The following is a 13,979-nucleotide window of genomic DNA, read 5'->3' on the forward strand; positions in this document are numbered from 1 at the left end:
TGCCTGGCTTTTCCATGGTGCCATTGAAATACAGTATTTTCTCATAGATAGAGTAATTTGGAGTAGTCGTTTGGTTTTCTTCCCATTCCACTTTCAGGCTGCCTTTAAAAACAAAGATAAGTCGGGCCCAGCCCCATGGCTGAGTGGTTAAAGTTCCATGTGTTCTGCTTTAGTGGCCCAGGTTCGCAGGGTCAGATCCTGGGCGCGGACCTGTTCCACTCACTGGCTATGCTGTGGCGGTGTCCCACATACAAAAAGACAGAGGAGGATTGGCACAGATGTTACACTGGGGCTAATCTTCCTCAGGCAAAAAAAGAGGAGGATAGGGAATGGATGTTAGCTTAGGGCAAATCTTCCTCAGCAAAAAACCCCAAAAAGCAGAGATAAGTTGTTCCTTTGTACCTCAGTTTCTCCATGTGCGTGATTGTTATTCTCTCTACATCTCCCAGGGATGTGGTGAGTTTGCAGCCCTTATATTTAAACAGGTGTTTGTGTTTGTCCTACCAAACAACATTTCTAGGTTATATGTAGCTGGCCTTCTGGCCATTGCCTCTAGGCTTCATCTCAGTAACTTGTCAGGGGCCGAAATTCTGCAGCACAAAACGAAATACAGGAAGATTCCCCAGTTTCAGAAGCCTACTCTTTTAGGGAATGTTACCTCCTCGGCTGAGCAAATGGGAAACTGAAGGGCCTTTTCTCGTTTAATTCAAAGTAAAACCCAGAGTCCTTCCAGCGGTCTACAAGAGCCTAGGTGACAGGACTCCCTGCCCCCTCACTAACCTGACCACCTGCTACTTCCTCGTGGGTCGCGCCATTCTAGTCACAGGGACCTTTTGCTCTGCCTTGAAAATGTCGGACGTGACCTGCCTCTTTGCACTGCCTCTGCCAGGTAGATACATGGTTCCTTGTCACTCCTCCTCGAAGTGTTTACTGAAGTGTCACCTTCCCAGTGAGGTCTGCCCTAAGCGCCCCTTCCCCCACATCATTCCTGCTGCTTTTTGTCCATAGCACTTGTCAACTCCCAACACACTATATGATTTCCTCATATATCATGTTTATTGTTTACTGTCTCCTCCTCCCTCCCGCCTAGAATGGAAGCTCCGTGAGGGCAAGGATTTTTTGCTGGTTTTGTTGACTGTTGCATCCCTAGTGGTAAGATTAGGGTCAGTAGCGTAGTAAGTGCTTGGTAAGCGTTTCTTGAATGAGTGAAGTGGCTGGAACACTGAGTTTCACCTTCCACTTGGAATCTTACTTAGATGATTGTTACTACCAGACGCCTTGATCCTAGCGATACTCTGTTCTCCCTTTAAGGAGCAAAGATGAAAACATCTTCTCTTCGTCCTGCTTTGGCATTACTGAGATAGGCTGGAGAGTTCAAGGAAATGTTTTGAGTACTGAGAACAATAGAGGGGCTGGCCCAGTGGCGCAGTGGTTGGGTTTGCATGTTCCGCTTCAGCAGCCCGGGGTTCGCCGGTTCGGATCCCGGGTGTGGACATGGTACCCGCTTGGCAAGCCATGCTGTGGTAGGCGTCCCACATATAAAGTGGAGGAAGATGGGCATGGATGTAGCTCAGGGCTAATCTTCCTCAAAAAAAAAAAAAAACAATAGAGAAATTAGTACAGAAAATGCAAGAAGTGTATGACTCTCGAATCTGCCATAACTAGCTTGGTCTTGTATCTTGCACGCAGTCCCAGTCTACTCACTTATCATGAGAAATCTAATTCTAGCTTCAAAGGACTGGTACTGACCTTGCCTCAGTGTCCTGCAAGTGGTGCCGTCTCATAATCTGCTACTAAGGAGCTCTCTCCTATGCATCCTGACAGCTATCACTGAGACCGAGAGAACATCCATTTTCTAGTTGGTGTGTTGTGTTAGTCCGCTCCGGCTGCCATAAGGAAATACCACAGACTAAGTAGCTTAAACAGGACATTTATTTTCTCACAGTGCGGGATGCTGGAAGTCCAAAATCCAGGTACTGTCAGGGTTGGTTCTGGGGAGAGCTCTTGTCCTCACTAGCAGACAGCCACCTTCTCACTGTGTCCTCACACGGCCTTTCCTCTGCACACTCAGGGAGGGAGAGATCAATCTGTGGTACCTCTCCCTCTTCTCCCTAAGGACACCAGTCCTACCAGACTTATGACATCATCGAACCTTTATTACTTCCCTAAAGGCCCTATCTCCGGGGGCTAGGGCTTCAACATAGGAATTTGGCGAGTGGAAAGGGGCTGGGGGTCGGGGAGTGGGAGCGGCGGGTGGAGGCACCGTTCACTCCATAAGTGTCATCTTTTACTGGAACAAATAAGATTATGTTTCAGGTGAGATATCACAAAGGTGGGATGGCCTCCATTAATTTTTTAGCTGATATTTATTGAAAACTAACCGTGTGCCAAACTCCATACTGGATGCGGGGATATCCTGTACCCTGCCATCCTAAAGCTCACAGTTCAGCAGAGGGGACAGAGAAGGGTGACCAGGACTGTGAGGGTGTACATATGTGTTAGGGAAAGCTTCCTTGAGAAGATCGTGTATATTCTTGCAGATCTGTCAGTACATACATCCATAGTTTACAGTATAATAGCATATAATATAATATGATGATAACCCACATATGCAGTAACAAGAAGGCAGTTCCTTCAAACTCTAGCCTTAAACCTTTTTCCTTTGTCTTCACCTGGCTTCAGTCCCTCAGCTATGGGTACTCTCCAGCCTTTACCTCCCAAACGTTTTTCTGTGTTGTTTTAACAACCAGTGACTATTCTCTTCATACTCTATTGAAAGTTATTGAGGTTTTTTTCTCATTTCTTTTCCTTAACAAGTTGAGTTGAACCTATAGTTCTCTGTCTTCATCTCCTAACTTTCTGCAAAGGCAATTCCTGGTGTTCAGTGAAAACTGTTCCCATCAGAGCCTTCTGTTTGCCATTAATAAATGAGAAGGGAGGTTGTCAGCCAGCGTTAATACTCTGTTTACGAAACTGCAATTACTGATGCAGCATTCTGTGAAGTTCTTACTATATAAATGGCGCAACTGATTTGATAAGTTATAACTCCAGAGAATTCCTTACATAGTAAGCCAACTGTTCTCTTTCCTTCTCAGGGGGATACACATAACTTAAAGTAAGTTTGTCTTGGTTGCCACACACTTTAAACTGATCTGGTTTTCCTGCCTGTGCTCAGACATGTTTATGAGAGCTTAACTGATTTCTCTAATAGCGTGGAGATAGAGGGAGGAGGCTTTTCCTGCCTTAGTCGCCTTGATGATTCATGGTCTTGAAATAATCAAAAAGCACTTAGTACATACCTTATTGCTTCATGATCCTTTAAAAAACTACCAAAACTCTTACCAAATACCTCCTAATCTTTTTTTTTTTCCTGCTTTATCTCCGCAAATCACCCGTGGTACACAGTTGTATATCTTAGTTGCAGGTCCTTCTAGTTGTGGCATATGGGACGCCGCCTCAACATGGCCTGACGAGCGGTGCCGTGTCCGCGCCCAGGATCCGAACTAGAGAAACCCTGTGCCCCCGCAGCGGAGCGCGCGAACTTAACCACTCGGCCGGACCCCCAAATACCTCCTGATTCTAATGGTGTATGTTTGTGTCATAGCACACTCCACAAAGTTCGCAAAACCTGATAGGTATTCTCTGTGATCCTTCTCTTTTCTCTTAATTCTTTCCCAAGTCTGTGTGTGTGATGTTTCTGGTCCTTGGGTTGTAAACTTCCCCAGGCAGTGGCCTGCTGATGTGTGAGTTGAACTTACTTTCAGTAGCTTTTGCATTATGTGGTAGTAAGTGCTCAGTAACCACATGTGGTCGGTGGTTACTATGTTGGACCATGAAGTGCTAGAAGGATAATCTTGTTGCAAGATAATACTGCCTCAGGCAATTGTCATGTTTATTGAAAATGCAAATTTTCTGACTCTGGTGATGAGGCTCTTTTGGAACATGAATCAGAATTATTTGGCTGACATAGGAGACACCGTTTCTTTGACATTGGACAGTGGGAGAGGGCGTAAGATGCAGAAGAAATTCTTTCCCAGAGTTACTCCAAGAGGATGAAAGAGTTGGCAAAAAATTTCACTTGGTCTTATAACTGTCCCGTTCACGTACACTTGTTCTCAATAGGTGGATGCACTTAACTGATATTAACACGAGTTTTTCTCTTTTCTCGTAAATAACTATAATTTTGGCTTTTGTATCTAGCTCGTCCCTTGAAGCTTTTCAGTGTTTTCAAGGAGCAAATAAAAATATAGTGTTCTTTTTTTCTGGCCTTTTAACTTCTCTTCTGCATACTTCCTTTTTACTATAAACTTAAAAATCACTAAACAGTTTGAAAGTATGAGAAGCGATGATAACTTCAAGTGCCCAAAGATGTTCATCAGGAATTGTTACCATCATTTAAATATTCAGAGCTAACTGTATTGACTCCAACAGTTCCTCAAAAGATTAAACAAAGTTTAATCCTAGGACCCAGCAATTCCACTCCTAGATAGATACCTAGAGAAATAAAGACGCATGTTCATGGAAAAACTTGTACATGAATGTTCAAGGCATCATAACTCATAATAGCTAAAAGGTAGTAACAACCCATGTGTCCATCAACTGACGGATGGATAAATAAAATGTGGTATATCCATATAGTAAAATATTATTTGGCAATAAAAAAAATGAAGAACTGATTCGCGCTACAACATGGATGAACTTTGAAAACATGCTAAGTGAACGAAGCCAGTCATGTAGTGTATGATTCTGTTTATATGCAATGTCCAGAACAGGAAAATCCAGAGATGGAAAGCAGATTAGTGGTTGCCCAGGGCTCGTGGAGTTGAGGGGAGATGGGGAGTGACTGCTAGCTAATAGGTCTGGGGTTTCTTTAGGGGATGATGAAAATGTTCTAAGATGGACTGTGGGGATAGTTACCCGACTCTGCATATACTGACAACAGTCGAACTGTACGCTTTTAGTAGATGGATTGTATAGCATGTGAGTTATCTCGAAGAAATTGTTGTAAAGGAAGACCTGACAGCTTGTAAAGAAGCAAGTTCTCGGTAAATGGTAGTTCTCATCCCCTCCACATTGGTTTTGCCTTCTTTCCTTTCTTTATTCCCCCTCAAATAAAAATCAAAGGAAATAAAAGCTAAAAGCCTTCCTGTTTCTATCAGTCTTCTTCAGCCTAAATTTCAGTGCTTTTCTGACCAATCCTACCAACCATATTTAGCATTTTTCATAGTAACTTATTATCCTTTTATAAATTTATATCTTGTAGATCTCATTAGACAATGAGACCCTGGAGAGAGAAAATATTGGGGGTTAATGTTGAATCAGGGGCTATGCTTAAGTGCATTGCACGTATTCTATCAGTTAGCCCTTACGGTAACCCTGTGAGGGTTATTTTCTCCACAGCTGATATGTAGCAGAGGTAGGATTTGAACCGAGGTCTGTTTGACTCACAAGTCCCTGTCCTTAACAACTATGTTACTCTGTCTTCTTGTAATCTGCACAGCTGTTGGCACAGTGGTCCAGTCTGTATGTTAAATATTTGCTGATTAATTGTTGTATCTTCTGATGCTTCTCCAACTTTTTTCCTAAAATATTCTAAGAGACATGTGAAAATTTATCACTAGGGGTCTTGTGATCTGGTCCAAAGACTGCCTGCTACAAAAACAAAATTTCTTTGAAATCTTATGTTTAATCTTGAAAAATTGTGTAAATTCAGCATTTTAGTCTTTAAATGTGTGTATTCCAATGTAAAATTCATCCCCCTGTCCTCCCTCACCCATGACTGCCAGTAAAATTGTTCTTGGAATCCTGTCTATCTGGCGTGATCCTGGTGTACTGAGATATATGTCTACTACTTTCAGAAGCAACGTTATATAATCTTCTTAGTTTCAGATATGATTCCCTAATAATATATATCCAGCGCTGACTTCTCCTCTTAACTCCAGACTCATATCTCCATGTGCCCGTTTGACATCTGCATTTGGATGTTCAATCAGCATCACAAATTGAACGTGGCTAGAATAGGTCTCTTGGTTCTCCCTGCAACTCCAAACCTATTTTTCCTCCAATTTTCCCCATCTCAGTAACTGGTACTATCATCCACTTAGTTGCCCAAGCCAAACACCTAGGAATTATCCTAGATTCTTCTTTTTTATATCTACCACATCTAATCCATTAGCGAGCCCTGTTGATTTTACTTGTAAGATATCTTTTTTTTTTTTTTAAGATTGGACCTGGGCTAACATATGTTGCCAATCTTTTTTCTTCTTCTTCTTCTCCCCAAAGCCCCCCAGAACATAGTTGTATGTTCTAGTTGTGGGTCCTTCTGGCTCTGCTATGTGAGACACCGCCCCAGCATGGCTTAATGAGCAGTGTAGGTCCACGCCCAGGATCTGGACCTCCAAAACCCCAGGCCACTGAAGCGGAGACGCAAACTTAACCACTCAGCTGCAGGGTTGGCCCTGCTAAGATACCTTGAAACCATCCCCATCTCTCGTTTCCTTTGCCTTTCCTTTAGGCCAAGCATCACCACCTGCATCATGCAATAGCAACCTAGCCGATCTGCTTCCACCCTTTCCCTTTACACTTCCTCTCTACACAGCCAGAGGGATCTTTCTGAAATGCACATCTGATTATTTTACTCTCCTGCTTCATACCCTCCAATAAAACCCTAACTTCTTATCATGGCTTACAAGATTCTGTTTGGCTTGGCCTCTCCCTGCCTCTGCAGCCTCATCTCTTATCCTGCCTCACATGGTTCACCTCATTGCTTTCACACTGGCCTTTTTTCTGCTCCTTGAGTAGGAGAAGTTCATTCTCTTCTTCGGGCCTTTGCACTTGCCCTCTCTGCCTGGAATGCTTTGATCTCAGATAGTTACATGGCTGTTTCCTTTGTGTCATTCATATCTCAGCACAGTAGGCCTTCCCTGACTGCCAAATCTGGATTAGACACATGCTTCTAGCCACTTTCTTAACATATTACTTTTAACATTTTTCTATTACATATCCTATCGGAAATTATCTTGTTTATTTTTGTCTGTCTCCTCTTCTGTACGTGCTCCCAAAACAAAAAAGATTGTAAGTTTTACAGAAGAGGACTATACTGTCTTGTTTGTTACTGTATTCCTGGTTCCTGAAGAGTTCCTGGCATACAGTAGGTCCTTAATATATATTTGTTGACTAAGCGATTGCTTTTCCCATTGCGCATAGGGCCAGTGTGAGAGTTGGAGTTGTGAACTGAGAGTACATGGACGGTGCCGAATTAGAAAATGAAAGCAATCAAAAGCCTCTGGTGCCTCGCGTGTTCGTTGCAGATTTAGTCATAAGCACTCAAAATTGGAAACAACCCAAATGTCTATCAACTCATGAATGGATAAACAAATTGTGATTCATACAATGGAATAGTATTTGGAAATAGAAAGGAATGAAGGACTGATATATGGTATAAATGGATGAACCTTGAAAACATGCTGAGTGAAAGGAAGCCTTGCACAGAAGAGCACTTACTTATTCCATTTATATGAAATTCTAGAAAAGAAAAATCTAATCTATAGTGACAGAATAGTGGTTAACTGGGGCCCGGGATGGGAGAGGATTGACTGGGATGGGAGACAAGAAAACGTTTAGGGTTATGAAAGTGTTTTATATCTTCAGATGGTGGGTGATTACACAGGTATATACGTTTGTCAAAATTTACTGAAATGTACAGTTTGAATGGGTCCATTTTATTATATATAACTATATTTCAATAAAGTCGATGAAAAAAACTTTTGGTGCCTGCATTTAAGTGCACTTTGGATTTCTTTTGTCTTATTTACCTCCCTAGTTCTTGGGCAGGTGACTTTTTAAATTTCAGGATCTCCTGGCTGCCTGCTGACTCATCCTAGGCATGCTTGCATTCCTGTTCTGAATTAGTACCTACATCCTTTGGGCCTCTTGCCCTTTATCTCTAGTTGGCAAAGCATCTTTTTAATTGCAGTGCTGTTGTTATTTTCATATCTGCTACTGGAACTTGCTGTCAAGGCTAGTTGGGTTTCGATACCAAGGAACAAGTCCTTGCGATAGAAGTATGACTGTTTGACAATACGACATGAAAAGGAAATGTGCACAGTTCATCTAGCTTGATAGGAAGACATAAGAAGTTTACATTTTAAACTCAGTTCTTTTGGCTGTGATGCCTTGTGTGGTTTGATCATAGTGTAGACTAACCCCTTCAGAAATCTCACTATGTTCATGATTCATCCTGCTGCTATCAGTGTAGTAGCCGCACCAAAAACTCTCTCCGTTGAGGTGTGGCGGATAGAAGACCATCTAAAGATTGAACTCTTGCTCTGGCGTTAATTTACTGTATTTGGCATCAAGCAAGTTTTCATCTTTTGTTTTTCTTCCCTTTAGTTCATAGAATCATCTAATCCTTCCTTTATTAAGACTTTTTTGTGTGCAAGCGATATGTGAATACGGCCTTGTAAAACATTTAAGCCATACGTAGAGTGTGATATGAAAATCCTCCCCAAGCTGCCTCACTTCTCTCCCCCTCCCCAGACTAAGTTATTCTTAAGAATTTGGCATATATTCTTCGAGATCTTTTCCTAAGCATTTAAGTACAATATGTATGTTCATGTAAATATTTTACATAAGCAGAATCACTGTGAGGTGTTCAGCTTGCTCTTTTCCTATAATAGTTAGGTATCTTGGAGATTCTTCCATTTCTGTACTTAAAGGTCCCTCTTCCTCTTCTTAATGGCTGTGTACTATTCCACAGAATGGACAAAACAGTTTATTTAACTAATCCCTGTAAATGGATATTTAGTGTATTTCTGATTTTCACTCTAATAGTAAGAAAGTGAATTTAGACTGATGTAAATAATTTGTGTTTTTAGGGTTTTTCATGTCTTTTTTATTCAGTTGTGTAATTATTTATACTACATTTTTTAGAAAAACTTTATGGGGGTGAGAAGTACCTCACTGATTTGTAATGTTGAAATAACACTGTTTGAAAACCTTTGCTTTGGAAGAAAAGGTTGAATATAAGTTCTCCGTGATTGTGGGCTTTATTTACCATTGTGTCTTCAGGGCTTTCTCTTTAGGTGTGATTGTAAAGCCACAGCACTGTAAATAGTTAAGAAATTATCTTACAGTTTTTATCTGGTTAGTTCAAAAGAAGCATACATCTCTAAGGGTGAGAACTGGGAATAACATAAGAAATTAGCTGTTGGTTCTAATGGTTGCTCTAGGTTAATATTTTCCCACTGAGCTCGAATCAAGCATATGTGAAAAATGCTTTCTCTCCCTTTTTTTTTTCAATTTGAAATCCTGTGAATACACATCATTGCTGTGGGACTTTCTGTCATCCCCTGTTGATGACCAGCTGCTGCTGGGTTATTAGCACTTGAAATATTAAAAACAAACACACAGGGGCTGGCCCCGTGGCCGAGTGGTTAAGTTCGCGCGCTCCGCTGCAGGTGGCCCAGTGTTTCGTTGGTTCGAATCCTGGGCGTGGACATGGCACTGCTCATCAGATCACGCTGAGGCGGCGTCTCACGTGCCACAACTAGAAGGACCCACAACGAAGAATATACAACTATGTACCGGGGGGCTTTGGGGAGAAAAAGGAAAAAAATAATTTTATTAAAAACAAACACACAAAAACCTGTTTCTTCACGTTTTCTTGCCCTGTGTATATGAAGATTCAGAACTATGGAAAATTATGATGTTTAAGGAGAATTGGAAAGATATTTTAAGCAGATGGGTTTGAGTATCTCAAAACCCTTGTGATGTAAGCGCATTCCCTCAGCTCTGCTTTTCAGCAAATAGTGGGGGTGGAGAGCAGGCTGACATTTGCTTCAGCTGCCCCAGAAGGGCCAGAACTGCCTTCCTCTTAAGTTTTGACTGCTTGCTTGTTATGAAACAGTCTAGGACACTGTTTTCTTTCATATTAACTGACCTCATTGTTAACCTCACCTTGCCTCCCCCCTTGTCTTTTTTTGGTTTCTGGTTTGCCCTTCCAATTTGTTATCACACCATAGAGAGAAGGCGTTGCAGTTGGTAGAAATTGTCGCATTTCTCTGGTGGTTTGAGTCTTCTTGGCTTTGAGCTTCCTTCCTCTTAGGACTTACGAGACAAACAGTATAGGCAGCCTGTCGTGTCTGAGGGTTTAAATTCTTATTCACCTTTTGTTTTTTGCAATTAAGATGAATTTTAAAAGAAAACCATTTCCTCTATTTAAGAATTGCCTTAGCAGGAAGTTAGAAATCCTAGAACCTTGTTGCAAAGGAGTGTGTAGCTCTTTGTCGTGAATGAGTCTGCTCGGATCCCTTGAAGGCGTCTCTTATTGTTAGTGTGCAACTAGATACCTTCAGTGGGAAAGAGACTGTACTTCAAGGCAATGCAGCAAAAGCTTCAGAGGGCAAAGGTAAAGTGACGGGGCAGAGTTAATAAGCAAGAGACTTGGCTCCTGGATTTCCTTCACTGACTAACCTTCAGGCATTTGACTTCCCTACCTCACACCCTTTCTTTGCCTTCAGTCATTAGATACTAAATTTATTGTGGACGAATGAGATTGTGTTTATGGAAGTTCTACCCAGAAGGTGTTTGTAAATATGAAGTATTGTATATTATCTTTCTTAAGATGACAGCTTCTAGTAGAACTGCCTCTGATTCGTCTTAGAGTACAGCTCTTAGGGGACAGGAAGTTTGTTTACTAATTCAACCATTATTTGTCAGACATCTATTATATACCATTCATTTTGTAAGTTTTGGGAATAGAGTGGTGAACAAAGTAGATAAACTTCCCTGCCCTTATGGAAATCAGGCTCTAGTTGGGGAGACACCTACTAAATAAGAGAACACCAGTAAATACGGCATGTGGTGTGTTAGATAGTGACAAACGCTAAGCAGGGAAAGAAGACAGGAAGTGTTGGGGAGGTAGTTAGGGCTGATTATTATAACTGGTTTCCTTTTGAAGACTATATATATTATTTTATACATTCAAAACATTGTTCTGAGAAGGAGTCTGTTGGCTTCTCCACACTGCAGAGGGACCGTGGCATAGAAGTTAAGGACCCAGCAGCAGAGGGTCATCCACCCAACCACATGTGATTAAAGCATGTCTATTCCTCTTTGATGCTTTACGTGATAATGATGAGGTAGACTTTTCCATGTTGATTTTCATATCATATCTGATAATTGTGGTTTTCTTTAAAGGATTTGCAGCCATGAGTCATTTTTGAGGCTACTGTTGTAGGACAGCAGTTTTTCCATTCATGTTCTGCAGAACCCCAGGGTACCCTGAGCCTTCCCGGAGACTTGGTGGTCATTTTAAATTTATATCTGCATCTTTCTCATCCAGATTAGTCTAAACAAGTTAGTCACGTGCCTGGCCTTGCGGGAGGCCTAAGTATAGAGAGTAGATTGAGGGGTTGATGCATATTTATAGGATTTAAACAACATTGATTGTTAACAGATGCAGAAAGTGAGTGAACCACTGATTTAACTCCTTAGGTCTATGTCATTGAACCACTATCAAGACCTTGTGCTGATATCTACTGTCTGTGTAAAGATAAGAATTTCTGAGATGATTATTCTGTTATTTTCCTTCCCACCATTCCCTAGTTGTTTTTTTTGTTTGTTTGTTTGTTTTCTTGAGCATCCCTGTCAGCCAGGAATACAGATTAAAAAACAAGCACGTTGCTTGCCCTGTGATTGGGGAGAGATAGACAATTGAATAATCAACACAGTGTATTATGGTGAGTGTTAGGATAGAGATAGGCCCAAGTTTCAGTGAGAGCCTGAAAGTGGGCCACCTCCCCGATGTGGAGTGGGGGGTGGTCCAGGAAGGCCCCCTGAGTCAGGGGCACCAGAACTGAGTCAAGGAAAGGGCCTTGCTTTGTTGCTCACTGCTTTCCTTTGATCTCTTCTGACTGAAAGTACTTCTTTGGTTTAATGCAGGGTCAGCAGATGCCCTTCAGCCCACTACCTGTTTTTTTCATAGCCCACAAGCCATAGCTTTTTAAGTAGTTGAAAAAAATCAAAAGACTATTGACATTTCATGACGTGAAAATTATATGAAATTCAAATTTCTGTGTTGACAAATTAAACTTTCCTGGAACACAGCCACACTCATTTGTGTTTTGTTTATAGCTGCTTTCTTTGGTCCCTAAAATACAGCTGAGTATTTGCAACAGAGACCGTATGGCCCACGAGGCCTCAAATATTTAGGCCCTGTACAGAAAAAGTTTGCTGACTCCTGCTTTAATGCTTTTAATGCCCTCCTGAAATGCAGGAGGCCGAAACAATGATGGTAGTCAAAAGGAATGCATGAAATCCTGTTCTCTTCTGTTAGCTGGTTGCACGTAACACACAGGAAATGTCTGACTTCTCCTTTCCTATCTCCTGCTAAAGCGTAACGCATACGCACCTCAGTGCACAGCAGTAGGCATTTGCATCATTCTTGTTTTGTCCGGTTTGAATTTAGTTATGGGGAAATTTTTAATATTTCTCAAAAAGAGAGTATCTGGTATGAGTCGAAATGATTACAGACTGTGCTAAAGAGTAGGAAATACGGAGTTTACTCTCAGTTGTTCTGTAAACGAACCAAAGGACATCAGGAAGGTCCTTTAACCTCCCTACAGGTCTCTCTAAAAGAGAGGGTTGATTGGTGAGTAAACTGGATCATCTCGAGGCACCTTTCAGCTCAGTAGAGACATCGCTGTGTGGAGGAAGGAGCGTGCACTCTGACGTCAGACAGGCCTGTGCCTGAATCCTGGCTGTGTCACTGCCTACTCAGGTGACCTTGAGCCGCTTATCTAAACTCTCTGTGCCTGAGTTAGTTCACCTGAAAGTGTGGCTGTGAGTGACCTTTTAAGAGTGAAATGCAATCATGTTCTTAAAACTCCTGGCTCTACTAAGTGTTTAATCTAGTGTAACTATGATAATTATTATCAGTCCGTGAACTCTTACTGTATATTATGAGACAATTTAAAAAGCAAAGAAGATCTCTCAGTAGTTTATTTCAATAATTTATTAATAGCCCATCAACTTTGACTTAGTGTATTTGCATTTTTGCTGATAAGTGGCTTCCTAAAACCCTGAGTTCTTTTGAACCGAGACTTTCCCTAACTGGTAGATTTTCTAGCTCATGTTTTAACTTGAGTTGATACGTAGAGCGCATGTCTTGCCTTGTAAACACATTCAGTCATGTTATCATTTTACCACCCTTAAAGCAAGTAATAGTGGGGAAAAGAGATTTCGTGTGTCATATCATCTTTCCTCTGTATTAACTACTCTTCCCTTTCCACCCATTCTCAATAATTGATTGACTTGTTTAATGAATAATTTTAATTCTCCTTAGGAAGGTTAGTTTTGATGAGGATACTTAGACTGAGAAGTTCTAATGTTTGCTTAGCATAATTTTTGATGGTTTGGAGGTAACATAGTTATAGCGAGCATATTGGATTATCAGACAGGACACTACGTTTTCTGTCTTTGAATAATTTTCCCTTGATCTTCATTTGTAAAAGTGTACTGAATACTAATTATATACTTTATTTATTTATTTATTTATTTTTGAGGAAGATTAGCCCTGAGCTAACTGCTGCCAATCCTCCTCTTTTTGCTGAGGAAGACTGGCCCTGAGCTGACATCCATGCCCATCTTCCTCTACTTTATATGTGGGACACCTGCCACAGCATGGCTTGCCAAGCAGTGCCATGTCTGGACCTGGGATCCGAACCGGCGAACCCCGGCCTGCCAAAGTGGAAGGTGTGAACTTAACCGCTGTGCCACCGGGCCAGCCCTATTTTAAGCAAACTCAATGTATGAAATATTTGTGTTTATGATTTGCTTGATGAAAAAGATATGGGGTTCCTTTAAATAGTCAGCTTTCCTAGTCAAATCAAGATAATTATTTGAATTACACTCAACTGTGTAAGATCATATCAATGCCTGGTAAGCTAGGCGAGTATTAGACTGTGGTTAAGAGCACA

At 41.4% G+C, this 13,979-nt stretch overlaps 1 protein-coding gene across 3 annotated transcripts in view; it reads left to right on the forward strand.

Annotated features, from left to right (window-relative positions):
* The window catches only part of PACS1 (phosphofurin acidic cluster sorting protein 1), a 132,589-nt gene that overhangs the window by 26,292 nt on the left and 92,318 nt on the right, over positions 1–13,979 (forward strand). Inside the window, exon 1 of one of the 3 annotated variants that reach the window (XM_070230203.1) lies at positions 10,095–10,408. The exons of the other annotated variants lie outside the window; for them this stretch is intronic. The gene's annotated coding sequence lies outside the window, so the exon portion shown is untranslated. Of the gene's footprint in view, positions 1–10,094; positions 10,409–13,979 lie in introns of those variants that run through there. 3 annotated transcript variants of the gene reach the window in all.

The sequence above is a fragment of the Equus caballus genome, chromosome 12 (assembly GCF_041296265.1).
Source record: "Equus caballus isolate H_3958 breed thoroughbred chromosome 12, TB-T2T, whole genome shotgun sequence".
NCBI lineage: Eukaryota > Metazoa > Chordata > Mammalia > Perissodactyla > Equidae > Equus > Equus caballus.